This window comes from Coturnix japonica, chromosome 20 (genome assembly GCF_054131305.1).
Source record: "Coturnix japonica strain WE chromosome 20, WE-NBRP24, whole genome shotgun sequence".
Taxonomy (NCBI): Eukaryota; Metazoa; Chordata; class Aves; order Galliformes; family Phasianidae; genus Coturnix; species Coturnix japonica.
In genome coordinates this window covers 11,356,527-11,380,346 of record NC_140682.1, presented here as the reverse complement: position 1 = coordinate 11,380,346, position 23,820 = coordinate 11,356,527, and the positions used below count along the sequence as shown (strand labels likewise).

At 50.5% G+C, this 23,820-nt stretch overlaps 1 long non-coding RNA gene and 1 pseudogene across 1 annotated transcript in view; one reads left to right on the top strand and one right to left on the bottom strand.

Annotated features, from left to right (window-relative positions):
- LOC146757656 (uncharacterized) overlaps window positions 1–23,820 on the bottom strand; it is a 594,671-nt gene that overhangs the window by 484,832 nt on the left and 86,019 nt on the right. The window lies entirely within an intron of this gene.
- Window positions 4,296–6,331, top strand: LOC146757658 (uncharacterized; annotated as a pseudogene).

Genomic DNA, 23,820 nt, shown 5'->3' with positions numbered 1-23,820 from the left:
ATCAATAATCAAGCAATACCTTTCTTCACTTCCCACTAACACCCAGCACTTGGTCTCACAATTAGGATACTTAATTATAAAAACTGGTCCCAGAACTTCATTTATGATCCTGGTTTCTTACTCCGTATTCCCCCTGGCTCGCCAGCAAAGACTCTTCAGTGAGCCAAAACACAGCCCAGGGGGTCTTCTAGATATTTCTTAGACACCCCTTGTACCGTAACAGCTTCTTAGATAGCACTTTCACAAGTGTGAAATTTAACAGTCACAAAGACAGAGACAGCAACCAGTACAGTTTATCCTCGGGATCCTTCCTCTCTCCACCTCTCCCCAGGGCCCAACCTTCCTTCTGTGTTCCATTCCTACTCTTGCATAGCTGCCCACCTAATCGTGCCTCTTTCTTGTCCAGTAAACAACTTATCCATGATAAACATCACTTCCACCCATGAGTAGAAATCAGGCCCTGAGAATCAATCTCTGCTTCTCTTCGTGGATCTTCCCTTTTTGATAGCTAATTCCTCCTTTTCCATCTCTAAAGCAGGAAACACATTCTATTCCTACACTAACTACTGTGCCTGGCAGCATCCCTCCTCGCCTTGGTCATTTTTGTAGGATGTCCGTGGCACATCTGACGTCGCGGTCAGAGATAAGTCACGGGAGGAGGACGTATATAATCTCGCTCCCAGGCTGGAGTTTTCTCTCTCTCTTGGACTCTCGGGGAGTGGGAAGCATTCCAGTCGTGTCACCTAGAGTTCACAGTAGGCCTCTCGGTTTTCTGGGGACTCTCTCTCTCTCTCTGTTTTGTTTGATTTATTAGCCTCAATCATATTGTATTATATTGTGTTATCTTGTATTCCGATATCATATTTAGTAAAATAAATTTTCCTCCTTAGATTGCTGCCGCTGTTCTTTTTCCCATTCCCCTTTCCCTTCTTCTCTGGGCTGGGGGCCCTACAGGGCGGCTGCCCCCTGTCACGGGCAAAGGTAAATCTAGGTAACCCGTGACACTCACTAAGCTGGCAATACCTTGCTTGATGCACTCCAGGGGACCATTGGCCTTCCTGGCTGCTTGGGCTCACTGTTGACTCATGTTCAATCTGATGTTGACCAGGACCCCCAATCCTATTCAGTCAGACCGCTCTCCAGTGTCCCATATCCAGTCAGTGTGTATGTCCAGGGTTGCCCCTACCCAGGTGCACAATCAGGCACTTGTTATACTTTCTGCACTTGGTGCTTAGTACCAACTGGTACCCAGTTCTCTGACTTGTCCACATATCTCTGCAAGTCCTCTCCACCCTCAGTGGAAGCAACAGCACCTCCTCATCTGGTATCAGCAGCAAACTTGCTCAGAACATCTTCTAGTCCTGCATGCAAGTCATCCGCAAAAACATGAAAGAGAAGCAGCCCTAAAATGGAGCCCTGGGGAACCCTGACAGTGACCATCTACCAGCCCAATGGAACCTGTTGACTCTAATCATTTGGACCTCACCTATTGGCCAACTGCTCAACCACCACATTCTGTTTCTGTCTATCCGTATGCAGGACATTCTGCCCAGAAGGGTGCAGTCAGAAACAGTTTCAAAAGCTCTACTGAAATCATCAAGGATAACATCAACTGGCTTCCCATGGTCAGCTAAATGGATAACCTTGTGATAAAAGGAGCCAGGGAGCTGAACCCCAAACGAGCAGGGTGAGAAAGAGTCCCCTACAGATGATAAGGCCAGGCATATCACGCCATTCTCCTGGTGGGAAGTCAAAGTGGCCAACTCTTTCCAGAAATTAGATGCCACATGGTTGAGCAGAAGTGAAAGAAGCAAGGACAGGCACTGTAGAGGTCTTACCCTAGAGTGCTTGAAAGAGTGTATTTCAGGATTTAACAAATCTAGTCTTGAATTGAAACGTCTTTGTCTGGAGTATACGACTCCCTGGCTGTCCAGTCTGGTCTGATTCAGCAAACACAATGACAATGCACAGCGCCAGCGAGTCACTGCTATCCTTGCTAAGCCTATAACGACGACAATAAATGAAATGCAGATGTATCCTTCTATTCAGGCCAAAATATGGGGAAGTCTTGAACAGATCACAGATCTCCTTGATGTAATGCTGGACAGTTTCATCATCAAAACTAGTGCCACAGGGGACCACCCCCTACGTTCTGGATATTCACAGCCCAGGTACACAGAACAGACGCACACACCAAGTACCCATGACCCATATGTCTCGCATATGTGACCGACCCTGGTGCACGCAGGCACCAACCACCACTACGCCCCACCTGTGTCCGCGCCCTGGTGCATGCGGGCACTGCCCGCAATGCCGCAACCCATCGGGACCGGACTCGCTCTGCCTCCCAGTGCCCCGCAGCGCTCCGCACAGAGAGATTTCCAGATGAGGCATTTGCACTTCTGCTAGGCAACCACGATCTGTTAGTAAACTGATAGAGTAAAAGAGTAAATCTCAAAGTTAAAAGTCAGGTATGTGGGCCCATAACCAAGTAGGATGTGCAGTTATGATAAGGGAAGAACATCCTGCATACTAAAAGGAACATAGCCCAAGAAGCCGTCCAGAAACAGACTAGTTCAATCAAACATGATGGGGTAAAAAGGACGGAGTGAGGAAGACTTTGAGCCTTTGCAAGGAAGACGTCTGACTTCATCCCCACAACCTCCGGAGGAAGAACCCAGCTACAAACAGCCCATGTGCTGGAGGGAGGGGCAGAATGTAAGTGATTTCCTGGAAAATAATGAATATGTAGATGAATTCCAGGAAATCTGTTGAATATGTATCAGCTTGGCTTTCAAATGGGTAACACTTCTGTTTTCTGGTGTGCAAGAGAAGTGTGATCCCCTTTGCATTCAGTGCCTAATAAACGTATTCCTGCTTTATAACCTAATTCTGGGTTATAGAGTTTGATACTGCAACTCAAAGCCATGCTTCTGGAATCAGTCTGTCCACTGGTGAAAAATACATCTTACTCTGCCGCCTGCCAGGGTCAGCAGTCATCCTGCTCGGGAAGCTGCCCAGGGCGCTGCGGGGAGACGTGTGGGGGGAAGGAGCCCCCCGGCAGGGCTTGTGCTGCCACAGCTGCTGCCTGGGGCAGGGGGATCACAGCTCCACTGCACAACTGAATGTTGTAAGGGTGCTTTGCAAGAGGAGAGCCAAGGCAGGGATTTTCCATTTCCTGTTCTTAGGGAAGGAATAAGGATTGGAGGCAGAAATCTAAAAGGGGTGGTCAACTTTCAACACAGCTCTGAGACTCCCAAATATTTCTTCAGTAAGTCGCTTGTTTTGTGAACAGTCACACAGGTTGTGCTTTCAGCCTCACCTACCGAAATGGATACAGTCAGCTTAAGTTATAGTTGTTTTCTGCAGACATTAACAGTTCACTTGTCCTGTAAACAGGCTGATTTCTCTGAGACAAACTGAAGTGCACAGAGGCTGGTGCTGGGGTCTCGAAGAGCAGCTGGAGTAAAGAGGAAAATATCCAGGAGGCTGTGATGTGATTAGGAAATGAGAAGAAAGAAAGAGCTCCCTAATCTTCTATTCCTCATTCCTTTCAAGAGTCCCAAGGAGATCTGTAAGGGACTCGGCAGTGCTGTGGTTTAGAATTTGTTGGGTTAAAGCTATTTACTAAGACAGAGAAAAAGAAAAGGGTTATGCTTATGATTATGACATAGATCTATATCTCTATATATAAACACATGCTTACTTACGGTATATTCTCACATATATATAACGTATGCAGATGTAAAAATACATGCAAAGATGCTAATACATATGCATATCTGTTTGCAAGTCCAGGACATGTGGCAGGGGTTTTAACAGCCTCAAGGTTCACTGTAGGAACTGGAGTGGCTGTTGGGCTGTTGCAGGAGTTGGAGCAACTGCAGAACTCATTGCTAGAGCTGGAATCACCGCAGGACCTGTGACTGAAGTTGGAGCAGCCACTTGGCTCATTGGAGGGGTTGGAGCAACCACAGGGCTGTACATCCTGGCATATTGCACCTCCCTTGATAGGCATTTGTTTCATTTTCTTATTGCAGTACTTGGAACAGCTAGAGGACCTGTAGCAGGAGTGACTGCAGGGCTCATTATGAGGGGTGGAGTGACAGCAGGACCTGTCCCAGAGCTTGGAGTGACCGTAGGACATGTAGCACAAACTTGGAGCTGCTGCAGGTTCTGTGATGCAGTGTCATCGTCATTGGGTGTCACTTTTGGCAGCCAGCGTTGGGTGTCACCATCATGCAGAGGGGACAAAAGGTCCCCCCTGGGGACACTGCACTGAAGCTGGGAACACCATGACCAGCTCGAGGACTTCCCGGGGCAAATGGGGATACGGCATCACGGTGCCTCACCCCCATAGCTGGGGACATCCCCATGTTACTCTCAGAGTGTCGCATGCCAGAGTTGGTGACATACCCACACCACACGCCAGGGTTGAGGACACCCCCTCAGTGTCACACCATGAAGTCGGGGATACCTGTGTCACCCCTGTGGTGTCACAGCCCAAAGTTGGGGACACTCCTCAGGGCACCTCATCTGTGTCCACCCCCACAGACCACCATTGTTCCCATGGGGTGGGGGTGACAACCCTTACTTTTCTTATTAAGTTTTCTTTCTTGATAACGGCAGATTGGGGATGCCCCCCCCCCCCCCGGCCCCCCCATATGTGAATAAAGGAAAGAGGAATAGTTGTGGGACTCCATGTGTCACAGCGGGAGGGAAATTTGGGGACAGAGGTCACTGCAGCATCCTGATCCTGTAGCCCCTATGGCCCCATAACCACTACAGCCCCATCTGATCAGCCATCCTATGTCCACATCTCATGACTTTATCCCATCCCGTATCCTGTTGTGTATCCATAGCCCATCCCATATCCATCATATCAGCCCCATAGCCATCTCAAACCCATCCTGTGTCTGTGTCCCCACATCCTATCCCCATCCTGTACCCCGTATCTATATCCATTCCAAATCCGTATTCCCACATCCATCCCACGTCCATTCCATATATTTATCCAGTTGTAATCCCAACCCCATCCCATATCCATACCCCATCCCATATCCATCCCATATTCTTCCCATGTCGATCCCATATCCATTTCTGGAGTCCATCCCATACACGTCCCATTTTCTGATCTCCTTTTCATATCCTCGCACCCCAATCCCAATTTTCGCAATCCCACAGCCAACAATCCCAACCCGACGTTCCAAATCTCATTCCCAACCCCACCTCTCACCTGCCAATCCCAATCCCTCATCCCAATCCCACATCCCATCCCATCCCATTTCTTGCTAGAATAGCGCGCACCCCTAAACCCCTCCCCCACCGCCGCTCCGCCCCGCCCCCTGCCCACCCGCCTCCAACCAGGGGCCACGCGACGCCCCTCGCCCGGCCTCTCATTGGTCAACGGCAGCGCCGCCGGCTCCGATTGGCTGAGCCGCAGCAGGCGGGAGCAGCCGTTGACAGCCGGCTCGAGGCCGCCCGGCTCTCACCTCAGACAGCGGCGCTGCCGCAGCCGGGGCCGCCCTTCACGGCAGCGCCGCTGCAGCCGCTGCGGGCCGGAGCCGTCCGGCTGGGATCTGTCCCTGCCTGGCTGTGGCCACATCAAAGTGCTGGGAGGCTTCCCCAGCTCCATGCCATGCACACCATGTCCTGCACCCCTGTGGCCTTCCCCACCCTCTCTCACATCACCTGCTCCAAAGTCCTAAAGGATGGAGCTCCTCACGCTGCCAAGCAGCCCCAGTACCCTCCCTCTGCTCTCTCTCTGCTCCTCCATACAATTCCTCCCAAACCTGTTACACTTTGATCCACCTCTGCTTGGACACAGTGTGACCACATCACCCTCCTTTTAGCTGCTCTCTTACTGCAGCCACTTGGCCCTCCTTTGGGTCTGCTTTAGGCCTCTTGCATCGATACCCCAACCCCATTATCCAAAGCAAAGTTCGCATAACCCCTCCCACGGACACCTCTAATCTCCTGATGACCAATGAAGCCCTCTGATGACCAGTGACTCCCCTCCTTGATTAATGGAGCCTTGTGATGTTCAATGAACATCTCTGACAACCAGTGGAGTCAGTGGAGCCCTCCGACAACCAAGAAAGCCTTCAGATGACCGCAGTCATTTTCTCTGGACACACTCCAGGCTTGTGATGTCTTCCTTGCAGTGAGGGGTCCAAAAGTGGACACATCTGGGAGGTGCAGCCTCACCAGATCTGAGTACAAGGGGACAATCACGGCCCCGTTCCTGCTGCCAATGCTGTTTCTGATACAAGCCAGGATGCTGTTGGGCTTCTTGGCTTGCTGGGCACATCACTGGCTCAAGTTCAGCTGAGCATCGATCAATGCCCCCAGGTCCAGTTCCTCTACACAGCCTTCCAGCCGCTCTGCCCCACGCCTGAAGCTTTGCCTGGGGATGCTGTGGCCAAAGTGCTGGACCCGGCTCTTGGTCTTGTTGAACCTCATCCCAATGAGTTCAACCCAGCCATCCAGCCTGTCCAGATCATTATGTGCTTACCATGGTGGAGGCAACCGCTGGGCAGCTTGAAACATATGCAGTACCCCATCATGCAGTACTGCCCTCTAAACACCATATTAGGTCTCAAGAAAAAAGTCCTGTGGCTGCGTGGCACCCCAGAAAGAACTGAGTCAGATAATGGGGCTCTGATTACTAGTTCTGCCCTCTGGTGCCCAGTGAAGAAACACCCAGATCACTGACCAGGATGCTATCTGTGATCAAGCAGCTTTGATTGGCAATTGCAATGGCAGGTCCCCTGCAAGCAGGAGAGCATGCAGAAAGCAGCGTTGCATCTTTTAGGCCGTGTTACTCCACGCTGATCTCCTTCTGCCCCGGTTCCTCATTGGCTGAGTACTTCAGGCTCACAATCATCCCGACTCCCCACTGAACATACTGGATCCCCCTTCCCTTCCCTTCCCTTCCCTTCCCTTCCCTTCCCTTCCCTTCCCTTCCCTTCCCTTCCCTTCCCTTCCCTTCCCTTCCCTTCCCTTCCCTTCCCTTCCCTTCCCTTCCCTTCCCTTCCCTTCCCTTCCCTTCCCTTCCCTTCCCTTCCCTTCCCTTCCCTTCCACACCTTCCCACACCTTCCCACACCATCCCTTCCCTTCTTTCCTTGTGGAGAGTGTTTATGCAGAATGGCTTCATGAGAAAGGACATGATGAAACACCACTAGTTAAATTGTAAGAGAAGGTACGTGACTGGAGGCAGCAGCTGAGGAGAAATCAGGATGTGAAAGACAGGATATGTAGCTAAAGACAGAATATGTATCTAGAGGCAAGGACGGCCTAAGGGAAAAGCAAGATGTGTAGCAATGTATGGACATAGCTGTGAAGAAAAGTAACTATAAAGCTAACCACAAAGGTCAGATGAAGTAAAGTCTAATTCACCAATCCTGAGCTTAACTTTTGCAATATGCATGAACTTATTACTGATTGTATAAATGAGATGCTGTAACACCTAATAAACGAGGATTGTTGACCATAATAGCATGAGACTTCTCTCCCGTGGTTACTTCCAACACTTCCTCTCCCATTTTCTCCCCTCAATTCCTTCCCTTCCCGTCCCTTTTCCATAACACAGTGCAAAGGAAGCCCTCCACGGCCAAATTCCAGCCTGCCAGGTGCCCTGCCAGGCCAAAAGGCAATAGGCCAGTCCAGGGGCTTGGAAAGGCAGAACAAGGGAGAGGTTAGGAATAGTGTAGGGTAAGGGTTAGGGATAGGGATAGGGATAGGGATAGGGATAGGTATAGGGATAGGGTTAGGGTTAGGGTTAGGGTGAGGGTTAGGGTGAGGGTGAGGGTTAGGGGGGATGTTCATTGTATACCACAAGGGAATTTGATGCTAGGGCAGTGCAATCGGTAACTCTGTGTATATATATGTATACAGACCAGTGTGCATATTGTGTTTTTATGATTGTTTATTTGTATTTAGATGTTTATATTAAGTATGATGTTGTGATGTAGAATAGCAAGAGAATACAATATTCTATAGATAATAGAATATAGATGTATAATAGATATAGTTATATATTACATATATATTAATAGATAGATAAAATAGATATAGATATATAATAGTATAGATGTAGCAATAATATTGCTATAGAATAGCAATATTACTAAGCCATGACATTTTTTATCCCTTGCCTCAAACACTTCCAGCTATAGGGTTTTGCTCCTAAAGAGGCAAGGGTCTTGGAAGAGTCCTCGCTCTCTCTCCTTGTTCCTTTGCTTTTCTTCAGGGAGGTGGCATGCAGGAATGACACAAATGGGTCTCAGTGGCACAGATGGAACTCAGCAGCTGTTTCGCAGCCTCCAGTGGAGCTCTGACTGTCCTGGACACCCCACGCCCGCATCAGCGTGGGTAGTGTGTGCCCTTCCTGCGGGGTGGGTCTTTGGTCTTTGGAGACTGACCCCTGGGAGACCCCGTTCCTTCCTTTATGGCTGGCAGGAACACAGATCTGACAACGGGCGGCTCCTCGGGCAGGCTGGGCTCGCCACGAGATGTTTCTGCTGCCATCTTTTCAGTGGGAGACCCCTTTTTTTCCCTTATGGGTGGCAGCAATACAGATCTGTTGGGGGTGGACTCCTTGGGACGGCTGGTCTCACCACAAGAAGGTGCTGCTGCCATTTCCTTTGGTTGCTCCTGTGCCTCCCTGATCTTCTTAACCCTCTTCCTGAGAAGTCTCACTGAGTCGCATGCCCGAAGCGCCAGCATGTTTGGTTTGTCTGGGGACTCTAAGGATAGGCTGGATGAGGCCCTTGAGCAAGATGGTTGCTCTTGGCTGCATGAGGCCTCACGCTGGGCTTCCTCTGCTCCTCCTTCTTCATCGAGGAACTTGACACGTCTTGTTCGGGCCAGGTTTTCTTGGCTCTCTGTTCCCTCTAGGCCCTGCAGCTGGCAGCTCATCGGCTGCTCTGGGGCTACGGGCACTGCCCAGATGGGTGGCAGAACACTGAAAGGACAGAGCGGGAGGGGTCCGCCTGAGTGGCTGATGGCTTTGAAGCCACATCCCTCAAGCCTGAGCCAGGAGCCTGGGCTGTAATGCAGCCTTCCCCACAGACAGCTGACCGGTTGCCCCGGGGCTCTCTGGTGATGTGGAGAGGGGCCAGCCCTGTGAACTGGGGGGCTCCTGACATCCCCATCCCGGCACTCCCGGGAGGCCACAAACAAGCAGCGACCCTTTGGAGTTAGGGAATGGGCTCTTGTTGGGTCACCCCCATGCACATCCCAGACCACAGCCTCCAGCCTCACCTGTTGGCAATGCTCTCCCTCCGCAGTGTGTTCTTTACTTTTTGAAACTGCTCTCTATCAACACTTGCAGTGCTGAGGCGCCTGATGTATGTTGGAGTGTTATCAAATCTCACTGCAGTAGGGAAGGAAGAGGAGATTCGCCGTCAAGCCTTTGGCTCGCTCACAAGCAGCACTCAACTCAGACCTCTTTCCCAGAACCCGCCCTGAAACCATCTCTGTCCCCACTCCTCCTCTCTGCAGTTCAGCTCTGTTTTGGGCTGCATGAGGGACGCTGGCTTTGGGAAAGAGGAGCTGGCTGGTGACAAGAAGGCGGCAGGGTGACTTTTGAGGTCCCTGTCCCTGCAGTGGGGGAGGGCAAGGCCTGAGATCCCCACATCCTCCTGCCATAGCCAGGGATGGGGGTACGTCACACCCAGCACCTTCCTTTTGGATAGGCCAACCATAACCTAAGGGGAAGAGGCCGTGCTGTGCCGGCAGGATGGTATGCTGCAAGTGAGAGCCCTGGGCTGATGGTCAGCAAGGGACTGCCCACCTCCAGTTGGTTGCTCATGCTGTGGAAAGGAGCTGGAAGCCACTTTACCTTTCTTGTTCCCAGTAAGAGGTGGCAAAGTCTCTTCTTCTGTTGACTTCTGTGCCCCAAACAAGCTCCTGGAGGACTTGCGGCATCGCATGGGCGGCAGTTTGGAGACTAACTCCATTTGGAACCTGTAAGCGAGGAGAAGGCAGTGAGCGGTGTGACGCAGTGCAACAGCAATCCTTGCTGCTCTCTCTGCTTGCCTGCTCGCAAGCACGTTTTCATGCTGCATGAAGGCTTTCTAAAGCCGTTAGCAGGGTCACTTGGGATAGGAGGAGGGGAAACAGTTTCAGGCGGAAAGAGGGAAGACTGGCTTTGGATGGGAGGAAGAAGGTTTTAGCTGGAGGGTGGTGAGGCACTGGGATGTCTTGCCCAGAGAGGTGCTGGGTGCCCGGACAGGCATTCAAGGCCTGGCTGGACCAGGCTCAGAGCAACCTCATTTGGAGGTAGGTGTCCCTGTTCCCCGCAGTGCAGTGGGACCGGGTGCCCTTTTAGGGTTCCTGCCTGCTCCAATCGTTCTGTGATTCTCTGGCACATCCTCCTGGGCAGGACACTGATGGACACGAGGCACAAGCGCTACGGAATGAGAGCTGAGCAGCTGCATCAAGCAGCAGAAAAATACTCACTTGGGTAAGACCAAAAGGCATTTTGAGAACACCAGGGAAGCCACCGGTGTCACACGGGACACCCCCATGTCCAGCAGCGAAGGGGCCTGCAAGGGAGGAACAGGGAGGTTGTGGGACATCTTGGTCACAGCTGAGGCACAGGGAACACGAGGAGCCCGAGGCAGGGAGAGCTGCCAGCACCGCAGCACCTGCATGGCTCAGATCACGGCTCAGGCCCAGGTCCTAGTGGGCCATGTGTGAGCTCCTCAAGGCTCACAGGACTGCCCGGACCACGGAGAAACCTATGGCTCACCATGCGAACGGCTCTCCTGAAGTTCGCTTTCCCTGACAGCTTCTCGAGGAAGTCATGATAGAACTTCATTTGGAAGGTCAGCCCGTCAATGAGGAGCACTCCGACGTCCTTCAGGACCACGGCCACGTTCTCCCCATTCCGCAGGCAGCTGGAGAGCAGCGATACGGTGCTTTGGATACACTTCCGCACTGTCTGCCAGCTCACAGAGGCATCTGCAGCCACCTGGCTGCACTGCAGGGGCTCCACCTTCCTGTCGACTGAGAAAATACCAGGGACGGGGTTGATGATACGGTTGCTGTTCCACAGCTGCTTCCCTAGAACTAAGGGACATCATCCATAACGGCCCCGCGTTTGGATGGGCTCCTGCAAGGGGGAGGTGTGCTTCTGAGAAGGGATGTGGTGGCCCTGTTTGCCCTGTCCATGAAGCCAGCAAGGGTTTAATCCCCCCTCCTACCTGGCAGGGACCCCCTGCGGGACTTGAGGTGGTGCACAGCTATGAGGTTGCTGGCCAGGTGAAACACGGGCCAGCACAGGGTCACGGTCCTGTCCTGCATCCTGATCTCCCTGGAGATGATGTCAAAGGAGCCGAAGGTGGGAATCCAGACCCCCTGCGAGTGGAGGAGGAAGAAAGGGTGGACGCATTATGGGCTGGCTGGAGGAAGAGCTGGAGGTGGTCCTGTGCGGGGGCAGAGCTCAGGAGCCCCCTCCTGCTGTTCAGAGGCACAAGCCAGGGCAGCGGGGACGGCTTTGGGGCTGCACAGCCCTCTCCTTCCCCTCTCCCTCCCTCTCAAACGCAGCTCAGCGGGGAAACGTGGGGTGAGCTTCCTGCCGTGTGTGCAGGGGAAGACGCAGAGGAAGTCCAGGCTGAGCCGGACAGGGCGAGGAGGAACCTGGCAGCCAACAAACGCACCTTGTGCACCAGGAGCTGCTTGTGTACGAAGGCAGCCACCGCATCCCAGACGGCAACTCGCTCTGCAGATGAAAGGAAAAGCAGGTCACACTCTGCATCTGCCGCTTCCCAGCACCCCTCTCCCACTGCTGGGCAGGAGGGAGGTGGCAGATGGAAAGTGTCATCTCCATCCCAAGACTGGCTGCAGCACCGCTCCCGTGGTGGCTGTGGGTCCGTGTACCTTCAGTATTACTACATGTTTGTCCAGAGGCATGGCCCACCCTGGGGCCGTTCTTGCTCATTCTGGGTTGCTCCTTCTTGGCACCGGCCATGCTGGAGCTCATCCTTCAGATGCGTCTGCTCTGTACCAGATGCTCCTTCAGGATGCAGGACCCTCCTCGGTGCTCTGCCTTCACCCCCCTCCCGGGTGGCCGTGTCACAAACGGCACCACGGCAACGTGGTGACATCACGGCCAGCTGCCCATTATGATGCTGGCACTGCTGCCTGCCCCACCTGGCAGTGCTGACCCATCTCTGCTTTCTCCCTCTCCTGGAGCTGTGAGTTGAGGGGTGACCCTGGGGCGAGGATGGGGCTGGGATGTGTTGCTGTTCTCTCAGTTCCCTGGTCCTTGGGGCACCATTCGGGCCTTAAGGCTGCTGTTGGGCACCCTCCTGATATTGGCGAGCAATGGGCAGGGGAAGGAGGCAATGGGGGGCAGTTGGGGCTGAGCAGGTTACAGGACCGTGACTTGGCCACGTTGTTCTAGTGCTCACAATGGGTCCCTGCACCACAGGGCACTTGGGGGACCCTGGGTGCCTCCGCAGCCCTGAGGACCGGGCATCAGGGGCTGGGAATTAATTGATGGCATGGAGGGGACTGTCCGTGGCCTGTTCCAGCAGGACCTGGGCACTGTCACCTCCAGCCCTTCCCTTGCGCTCTATGGGGTCGTGCAGAGGAACGGATCTGGAGGGGGCAGGCTCAGAGTGCCCTATGGATGGCCCAGAGTCACCATGCAGCTGGGACAGGGGCTGTGGCTTCCGTCCCCAGGGGACCCATGTCCTGCCCCGGGTCTCTTGGCTGCTGCCAGTCCTTCTCCTGCCCTGAGTCCCTGGGGACAAACCCTGCAGGGACAAGGCTCCTCCTTGCCAGTGCTGCCCTCTGACATCCTCTGATGCCCAGTGAAGACCCTGATGATCAGTGACATCCCATGATGATCAATAAATCCCTCAGCAAAGCTACACGCTGTGTGTCTGTGTCCTTGTTCTCATGCTCAGCAGGGACTGCTGGGATCTGTCCCTGCCTGGCTGTGGCCACATCAAAGTGCTGGGAGGCTTCCCCAGCTCCATGCCATGCACACCATGTCCTGCACCCCTGTGGCCTTCCCCACCCTCTCTCACATCACCTGCTCCAAAGTCCTAAAGGATGGAGCTCCTCACGCTGCCAAGCAGCCCCAGTACCCTCCCTCTGCTCTCTCTCTGCTCCTCCATACAAATCCTCCCAAACCTGTTACACTTTGATCCACCTCTGCTTGGACACAGTGTGACCACATCACCCTCCTTTTAGCTGCTCTCTTACTGCAGCCACTTGGCCCTCCTTTGGGTCTGCTTTAGGCCTCTTGCATCGATACCCCAACCCCATTATCCAAAGCAAAGTTCGCATAACCCCTCCCACGGACACCTCTAATCTCCTGATGACCAGTGAAGCCCTCTGATGACCTCCTTGATTAATGGAGCCTTGTGATGTTCAATGAACATCTCTGACAACCAGTGGAGTCAGTGGAGCCCTCCGACAACCAACAAAGCCTTCAGATGACTGCAGTCACCTTCTGATGGCAAAACAAGCCCTCTGATGGGCAGCAGCTTGCTGCTTTCTGTGCATAGAAGGGAAGGGTGGGAAAGGGAGATGTTGACATCACCTTGGTAGACAGCAGTTTGCTCATCGTAGCAATGTTTGTTCCTGATTTGATCAGAGAACCTCGAGAGGAGTGTGGCTGCTTCTGACATTCCTGTGAGACTCTGCTGTGGTTGAAGAGATGAGGCAGGTGATGAACTGCAGACAAAGCCATACTGCCTGATGTTGCTGTTGTTCAGGTAGTACAAAGCATTCAAATGGCTGGCCGTCTCCAAATGATGCACGATAGAAAGCTGCAGCCACACCGTCAATCAACTGTGATGATGCCTGTGTATCCTGAGACGACGACTCTTTTAATCAGGGGGCTTCCAGAATCTCTGAAACCCGTAGGCATACAACTGCAATGGAAGATACAGGCTGTGTCCCAGGGAGAAAGAACCTGGGCAGCGTTAGAAGGAACTGTAACATCCAACCATCTGCAGTCAGGATACAAAGTATGGACATGGGGGGAGGTTGCCCAAGAGTTAATTAACTGTGGCAGAAAATACGGGCTGGTGATTTCTTCCACCAGTAAGTGTGAGCCAAGGGGAGTGAGGCTTGCAGCAGTCAGCCTTGCCCCTGGGCCACCCAGCCCAAAGCTCAATGGGGCTGGAAAGGGTCTCACTGGCAGTCATTGCCAGTAAGTACAGGTAGGCAAAATATTGATCATAAATGTAATTGTCTCTGGACACTGGGCTGTCAAGAGGGCGTTCCCCGAGATTTGATGGGTGGATTACCCACAGTCAGGTTAGAGAAATCAGTTAACTGGTGGCCAGAACAAAAGCTCAAAAAGCTCAAGAAAAGCTGATGCATTCGCCCCCCTCCAGCGCAAGGTAGGCAGGAGGCGGGGGAGGGCAGTGAAGGGTGGATGTATTAGAAAGCTTACAACAAAAGGAGAAGATCCTCGATTTAACATCTTCTGTCCCAAGGCCTCACCCACCACCCTTGCCATTTGCCCCTGTGAGTCACCATCCAGTTGCTGATAAACCAGGGAAACACTTCTCTCCCTGGCCAGCCTGTGTCGACTCACCCAGCTATCCTGAGGCCAGTGTCCCTAACCTTAGTGGAACCTCTTAATAAATACACTTGGAAGGCTAAGGGTGCCCGGGAAAAGGAATATAGAATTAACACTTGCTCAATTATTCCCTCATTTTAACCATATTAACAAAGCCCCCAAAAGGCAAGTTGGGGTCTTGTTTTATTTTACAGAGGATCCCCGTGTGACCTCGACTTAGCACAGAATGGCTGAGAGCTGCCTTTACCCATATGTGTTCTGTGAGAGAAAAACCGAAGATGTGACTGTGCCGGAATACTGAATACCTCTGTGTTACATCTTTTGGTTGCAATAGTCTTGGCTTGTTGTGGTTGTGGGTTGTGACTGATATCAGCCCTTGGATCTGCTCAACTCCACAATTGGGCTCAGGGTGTTTTCAGCTCATCCTGTCTTTCTGGTGCTCCCTGCACAGTGGCACCATCCCTTCTGAGCCCTTCTGTCACCCCTTTTGGTCAAACTGGTGATGATTTGCATGGAACTCCTCCACGGTGCTTCCAAATTCCTAACACACTGGGAAATGAGCCAAGGGACCCACCTGATATCTGTTAGATGTGCTCACAAAAGAAATCCTTCCTAGAGCCCTTTGCACCGATGCTGTTCTGTGTCACATCTGTCCAGGAGCTGCATCCAAAAGGTGGCTGTTGGAAATGGTCTGAGTGTTGACAAGAGATGTGTGTGTTTGTGGGATTACCCCCCTTATGGTTCTTACTGTGGGGTATCCTACACACTGCCCCGTGAGAAGTTCAGCAGACCACCACAGTATTTGAACTTCCAAACCAGCATTTGGGTCTCTCAGCATCTGAATTGCTTTGGAAATGCTCAAGTGGAAAGTTCTCGAGACACTGAATCACCTTTGAGAACATTGCATGGTGTCACTGATGTCTATGTCCGTGACAGGGGGGCAGTAGGCCCGTAGGCTCCCCCAGCCCCTGACAAGTGGGAAGGGAAAAAGGGAAAGGGAAAGAGATGGGAGCTGGGCTCAGGGAAACAAACAGAGAAGCGGCAATGATCTAAGGAGGAAAACTTATTTTACTAATTACAATCTAATTGAAATTGAGGCTAATAAATCAAGTAAAATAAAAGAGAAAGAGAGAGGTTTCACACTCGCTGCCAGGCACTGAGAGAGAGAGAGCTAGCGTCACTTCCGTGACGTGTTTCCCTCTCTGACCATGAGGTCCTCTGAGACATGTAGTTTTTCTTCTCTGTGCTCCACATGATGTTATGATGTGGCATAAGAACAGCAAAGATGACAAAACCATGACAAGGACTAGAAGATGTTCTGAGCAAGTTTGCTGATGATACCAGATTAGGAGGTGCTGTTGCCCCCACGGAGGGTGGAGAGGACTTGCAGAGAGATGTGGACAAATCAGAGAAGTGGGTACAAGTTGGTGCATAAAGCATAACCAAAACAAAATGTGCCTGATTGTGCACCTGGGTAGGGGCAACCCTGGACATACACACTAACTGGATATGGGACACTGGAGAGAAGACTGACTGAAAAGGATTGGGGGTCCTGGTCAGCATCAAACTGAACATGAGTCAGCAGTGTGCCCAGGCAGCCAGGAAGGCCGACAGTCCACTGGAGTGCATCAAGCAAAGTACTGACAGCTGGGTGAGGGAAAGGATTGTCCCTGTCTGCTCTGCATTGCTACAGCCTCACCTGGAGCACTGGGAGCACTGTAGAGCAGAAAGGACATCAAACTATGGGAGGATGTGCAAAGGATGGCACTGGAACCAAGAGATCTGAAGTTCAGAGCTTCATTGGGATTGACTACGTGTTCAGATTGGGCCCTTCTCCCATCCCACATCCTGCAATGAGACACAGGGCACACCTAAGGCATGAACCTCACAGTGTCCTTGCACCCCATGCAGAGCCTGGGATCTTCTGTCCCTGTGTCTTTCATTTAACACCATACAATTCTCCTTCTCCTGCCCCAGGAAGGGCCCCGAGCCAACATGAGGGACAGGATCTCCCTGCCAGGGGTCTGGGAATCAAGTCATGTCCTGTCTGCTTCCTAAGACAAAGGAGGGGTTTCTTAGCATCAGAGCCACCATGCCAGTGCCTTTGCCTGCCTGTAGTCATGGCTTCCAATTATCTGCTCTAACAGGTCCCTTGGGAATCTTGCTTACTAATGGCCCTCATTGGGCCCATTAATACTCCAAGAAACTGTTACTTCTGCCTTTGTCTTGTTGAGCACTTTGTGCAGACTTCTCTCTGCACTGGAGGCTGATGGACTCAGCAGCAAATGCCCCCTGGGGCCTCTTACCACCTAAGGAGCCCTCCTGTGCCTTGTGCCTTCCTGTCATCCTCTTTGGGTTTTCAGAACTTGTTCAGCAAAGTGGAGAGGTATCTGGAGAGATCTTAAAGAGGAAGAATCCAGCAGACATTTATTGTCTATTTATTTATAGGTGGGTTTAAACAAGTTGTTAAAGCAGCACTGTGCAACTGATATCAATCCAGGATATTCCCAATGAGTTCTATTCTGTTACTGTGTGGACAAACGTCCTTCTCAACCTCCCCACCCCATTTCTACTCACACTGGCCCCCTGGGACTAGCATCTCTTTTCCTGACATCACTCTTCTCCTCTGCATTCATCCGCTCAGTGTTAAACCTGCTTTGCACCAACTCCCACTGGCTTTCCACAGAGAACCGGCTGCACACGGAAAAGGAAAGATTTCTCTCTTTTTTTTGGCCTACAAACAGAAGGAAAGGTGGTGCAATGTAAACAGCTGAACAGTAAAACACAGTGATCAACTGCTTGCCATGTCCAAGCTGCTTCTATTGAGGTTTGTCTTTCACAGGGAATATTTGTAGAAGAAATGAGTGAGACGCAGATAGGAAGGGATAGATAGAATCACAGTGAAGGATTTGACAACAGAGTCCATCAGACACTGGAGAGATGGAGCAAATTCCAGTAATCTCCCTGAATGTCAGAAAACAGCCAGATAGTTGGGAGGTATCAACTTAAAATTGAAAAGGACTTGTGAGTATTTCACACATTGGGAATGGTTAACACATTTTCATTGATTTCTATCTTTGTCTTCAAATGTTTTTTTCACTTTTACCGACATTAATGAACATCTTTCAAACTTCCTGCTTCAAAAAATAAAAAGAGAAAGAGAAAGAGAAAGAAAAAGGGAAAGAAAAAGGGAATGAAAACAAAAAAGAAAACGAAAAAGGAAAAGGAAAAGGAAAAGGAAAAGAAGAAAAAAAAAAAGAAAAAGAAAAAGGAAAAAAAAAGAAACAAAAAAAGTAAGAAAAAGGAAAAGAAAAAGTGAAAGAAAAAGAAAAAGGAGAAGAAAAAGAAATAGAAAAAGAAAGAAAAGGAAAATGAAAATGAAAAGAAAGGAAAGGAAAGGAAAGAAAAGGGAAGGAAAGGGAATCATAGAATTACCCAGTTTGGAAAAGACCTTGAAGAACATCAAGTCCAACCACAGCCTAACCATAAAGGGAAAAAAAAGGGAAGGGAAGAAGAAGGGAAGGGAAATGGAAAGGAAGAGAGAAAGGGGAAGGGAAAGGGAAAAGGAAAGGAAAAGAAGAAAAAAAAAAAAAAAAGAAAAAAAGAAAAAAGAAAGATCCATTTGTGTCTCGCACATGGCCTGGTGCCCGTTTTACCTTCACATTCCCCACCAGACCTTCCTTGCTGGTATGAAATCTAGCAGAGCACCTCTCCTCTTTGGTTCCTCCATGAAGCTCGAGAAGCTGCCATCTGTGCTCTCCAGGGATCTCCTGGATGGCACATGCCCTGCTGTGCTGTCCCTGCAGCAGATACTGGAGTGAAAAAGGCCCCCAAAGGGGACAAGGGCCGGACAACATCAGGCTCCCATCTGTCTGCAGAGGGCACCTTCCATTTGCTCTCCCTGATCAGGAAGCCTGGAACAGACACTGTTGGTCTCCTCTCTTTTCCATTTTCATCAGCTCTGACCTGGCTGCTCTGCCATCCCCAGGCAGAGCTCAGTGCACTCTCACAGAGGGCAGTCGCCCTTCCTTGTCTCTTCGCCCATCCATCCCTAAGACTCTGTATCCCCCTTGTGCTACGGTGCAATTGTGGAAGCCATTAAACTGCATCCCTGTGGTCCAAACAAGAGCTCAGGCCTGCAACTCTACAAAGATTTCTAGGTCATCACGTGTTGGTGTTCTCATTAGTGCAAAAACACAGAAGTAAGCATCCTAATTGGAAAGCATAGTTGGACAGAGCCTGACTGGAGAGCTCATCTATGGTGTTAGTTTGAAGAAGGTGGCACACAGGAATTTAACCCATTGTGGGTCTTGGAGTTGACATAGCAGCATTTGCAGCTACATGTGAATGGGACTGGATCCTGATACAGACTGGGAAGGAGACAAAGCTGCCACCTGACTGGGAAGGACCATTCCAAGTACTCCTAACAACTGAAACAGCTGTGAGGACAGCCGAGAAAGGATGGACTTATGACACACTGGTATAGGTATCCACTAGCCCTGAGGCGTGGGAACTGTGGCCATAGAAAAACCTTTAAAAGATAAGAATTAGAAGGAAATCATGAAAAGTTTTTTTATATGCATATATATTTTTTATTATTTTAACTAACCTTTCACTTCTCCTCGAATAGGTAAATGAATTGTATATGTAAGTGGGAGAGTATTATAACCTATATAGAACCAATACTCACAAAAAGTTTTCCTTGTAACAAAAAAGTTTTTACTGCTGTACCCATTTGCTATCCTGATAATTATCTGGAAAAGGTGAAATTTGACAATAATGCAGGGGAGGGACCAACTGATAGTTTTGATATGAATAAGGGACTCTTGTGGTGTATGGAATGATGTATGGTGGACAACTGCCAATTGAGGCTGGACAGAGACACTCCTTGAAAATACCCAGAATGTCCAGGATAGGGAAGAGCTTAAAAAGGGGTAGAAAATCTTCCTGAAAACCCTGCAGTTATGACAATTAAGGAGATAAAAGATCTTAGACAAACATTTGAAACTGAAACAAGATATGGGGACGTTAATGCCTGGGTAGAATGGACTAAGTATACTGTCCAGAGTCCCAACCATAGCAATTGCTACACTTGTGCATCGGGACGGCCAATAGCTCAGGTGGTACCCATTCTGCTGGGATGGACCAAGGACCCCAAGGGAATGTGATGCATGATTGCCCTGTATCAAGAGAAAACTGCCTGGGGAAATAGAGAGTGCAGACCTCTCTCTTGTTTCCTCCAATGCCTGATACAGATGTCAAGATCCCTCCTGCGCTCTCTACAGCAGTAGGTAACCATACAGCTTGCCTCTCACAGCAGGGTGTGAAGGCTACCAGGCCTATAGGAAACTTTTCCTTATGCAGTGATGAGGTCTTGGATGTTATGGAGGATTCAGCAGGAAATTATTCAAGATTGGGAATCTCCAGGGCAAATCTCCAGTGGTACTGTGGGGGAAAGATTTTTATGGTCCAGCTTAACCATCTAACTGGGGAGGCACCTGTGCACTTGTTCAATTAGTTATACCATTCACCCTGGCATTTGGAAAAGAAATGTATATAGATTTAGTTGGGGTACCTAGAGGTGTCCCTGATAAATTTAAGGCAAGAAATCAAATTGCTGCAGGATTGGAGTCACTGTTTTGGTGGATGACAATCAACAAGAACATAGACTGGATTAACTACATATAAAATATACAAAAGTGCAATTAAGGGAATAGCAGAACAGCTAGCCACACACCGGAAAAGGAATGATCTAGCAGGAGAGAAATCCTGCTAGATTGAAGAAAAGGGGGGAATGAACAGTGAAGCAGGAAACAGAAGCTCTGCTGGAATTCGGAATAAAGGGGGGCTAAAAGGGGGATAGTTAAAGGTAGTTTATAGAAACAAGTAAAGGAAACTTAAAGGTAGTTTATAGAAATAAGTAAAAGAAACTTAAAGGTAACAAGTAAAAGAAACAAGGGGCCTGAGAGAGCAGGGAGGATGCAGATAAGGAGTGAGACCTCACAGACGACCAGAAGAGGAGTTGCATTCCCCCTGATAAGAACAAGAGGGGGTCAGCATGCTAAAGACAAGAGGGGGTCTGTATGCTAAAGAGCTATTGAATATGTACCAGAATTCCTAGAACTATTGACTATGTATTAGAAGTCTAAGAAATCATTGACTATGTATCAGAATTCCGAGAAATCATTGACTATGTATTAAATGTACCTATAACTGTGTCCCGATTTTACAAGTCGGTGTGCAAGTTTGAAGGAGCTATCCCCCTTGCACCTGGCACTGCGCAACGCTGGAATAAACATACCTGCTTTATAACCCATCTCTGGATTATAGAGTTTGATTCCGCAAGCCAGGAGGACGTCTTAACAGCTGAGACACTGGATGATGCAGGCTGGGAGGAAACCAGTTTGATCAGCCCCTCCAGCAGGCTGTTTTGATCATCCTGATCCTCATCAGCTGTGTCCCATCTCACCACGGGTTCACAGGGCTCATCACGATGAAGCACAGCAGACAGTTCCTCCATCCTACCTTCCTGATTACTCTCTACTCTATCCAGTCTTTCAGTTACTTTCACAGGGTCTGAAACATAAGCACGTAGAGGGGTTAAACGTAGCTCAAAGTCATGAAGCTTAGTAATCATTTCATTCAAAGGGGTCTTCTTTGCCCTCTGCCAGACGTTGCTGCTCATGTACCGCCACACTCACCTGGTGCAGACCTTGTGCACATATGCCACATACTTGGTGTACGCCTGACTCTCTCAGGATCATGGCCTTGGTTTGGACTGGAATTTGGATCAGAATTCTGAGGAATAAACGTGGGGTCGTGTAACATCTCCACCACGGCCCGTTCTCTCAAATAACGACGCCTCTTTCTCTCTAAGTAAGTCACAAAACAAAGACTCATGGGGGACGACAGTGTATTGTAGGGGGCAGAAACGGGGACGGGAGGACGGGGGCGGGGGGGGCACAGATAGGGGAGCCTAGGGGTCAGAATGGGGGCGTGGGGTGGGGCAACGAGGTACCCCTGGGAGGGGAGGAGGCACAGGGAACATCCCGCCGTCCAACAGAAGCCCTGAGTGCCACAGAGGCCCCGCGGGGCCAACGCAGGGCGGCTCGCGGCGCCCGCGGAGGGGACCCCTTCAGGCCTCCCCCAGAACAGCCACTTGCAGAAGCGGAGGCGGCGCTCGGAGCCCCGGGGTTGCCCGGCGGCGCTGCAGCAGTGCGGAGAGCAGCTCGACTTCGGCACGGCCGCCTCTTCCTCGGGGCGCGGGGTGATGACGGCACGGCTGGCGCCGCTCGGGCAACGAGCACAGGCGCAGGCGCGCTGACGCGCTGTTGCTATGCCGACGTCGTCACGCATGCGCTGTCGCCGTGGTGGCAGTTTCGAGTGCGCGCAGAGAGGGGGGAAGGCGCGCTGTCGCCATGGCAACGCGGCCTGTACACGCAGGGCCTGAAGCCTGAGTGGGCCTCGGGGGCGGTGGGGGGCAAAGAAGCCGGGGGGGAACGGAGAGCCCTCGGGGATCTCCTGGTGAGGTGTGGGGGGGCTTAGGGGGGAGGGCAAAGCTCCGGGTGTGCTCAGTGGTATCCAGGGTGGTCGAGCGCCCACCTACTTCTTCCCCATTTGTTCACCATCAGCTTCATCACTGAAACCTCTGACTCACTTCCATCCGCTCTTCCCCGGTTTGCAAGATTTCCATTGCTTGTTAGGCCAGGGGGTGCCACTTTCTAAAAACAATGCATGTGGAACGTGAGGAAAATGCCCGTGTCCCGTTTTGAGGCAAAAGACACAAGAATTCTGTTGCGAATGCAGTCCTTATTGTGAGGCAAAATCACCAAGTGTAAAATTATTGAGGAAAAACAAGACTCTTCACCCAGTAAAGCTGAAATGGACAGTTTTACAACTGTAGCTTGTGGATTCCTTTTGCTAAACTAATAAATTGCTTCTTAAACTAATGTGCTAATTGCTATTGGTCAGCAAACATAGGTTGCTATGTTGAGCTGAACGTGTGCAGCCTTCAGTGGATTCTTACCCTCTTTTTCACACTCCTTTATAACCCTTCTAATTCTTTCAGGACCAGAATTTGTCTTCTCTCTTTCTTTCAGGTAACCGAGGAGGAAAGACTATTCTCGCTTCCAGTGTCCCTGTCTTTTCTCCTTCGCAGGTAACACTTTGTTTTCTATAAGAGTCTCTGGCCCACAGCTCGCTCTCTCTCTCTTACTCTCTCCCCCTCTTAGAGAGTGCTGATTCTGAGGTTTGGGGGGAGGGGCGGGGGGCACAGTGCAGAGGATGTGTTCTCATGCCCGCAGCATCTACTTTGGCTAGAGCAGATCACAGACTTAGAAAGATATTATATTTCTGACTCACCGCTTTTCCTTACCCCTTTTGCCGTTTTTTTTTGTTTGTTTGTTTGTTTTTTTTTTTTTTTTTGTGTGTGTGTGTGTGTGTGTTTTTTTTTTCCTCCACAATTCCACTATTCACTTTTGGTACCTCCATTACACTTCCATTGTACCATCAATAATCAAGCAATACCTTTCTTCACTTCCCACTAACACCCAGCACTTGGTCTCACAATTAGGATACTTAATTATAAAAACTGGTCCCAGAACTTCATTTATGATCCTGGTTTCTTACTCCGTATTCCCCCTGGCTCGCCAGCAAAGACTCTTCAGTGAGCCAAAACACAGCCCAGGGGGTCTTCTAGATATTTCTTAGACACCCCTTGTACCGTAACAGCTTCTTAGATAGCACTTTCACAAGTGTGAAATTTAACAGTCACAAAGACAGAGACAGCAACCAGTACAGTTTATCCTCGGGATCCTTCCTCTCTCCACCTCTCCCCAGGGCCCAACCTTCCTTCTGTGTTCCATTCCTACTCTTGCATAGCTGCCCACCTAATCGTGCCTCTTTCTTGTCCAGTAAACAACTTATCCATGATAAACATCACTTCCACCCATGAGTAGAAATCAGGCCCTGAGAATCAATCTCTGCTTCTCTTTGTGGATCTTCCCTTTTTGATAGCTAATTCCTCCTTTTCCATCTCTAAAGCAGGAAACACATTCTATTCCTACACTAACTACTGTGCCTGGCAGCATCCCTCCTCGCCTTGGTCATTTTTGTAGGATGTCCGTGGCACATCTGACGTCGCGGTCAGAGATAAGTCACGGGAGGAGGACGTATATAATCTCGCTCCCAGGCTGGAGTTTTCTCTCTCTCTTGGACTCTCGGGGAGTGGGAAGCATTCCAGTCGTGTCACCTAGAGTTCACAGTAGGC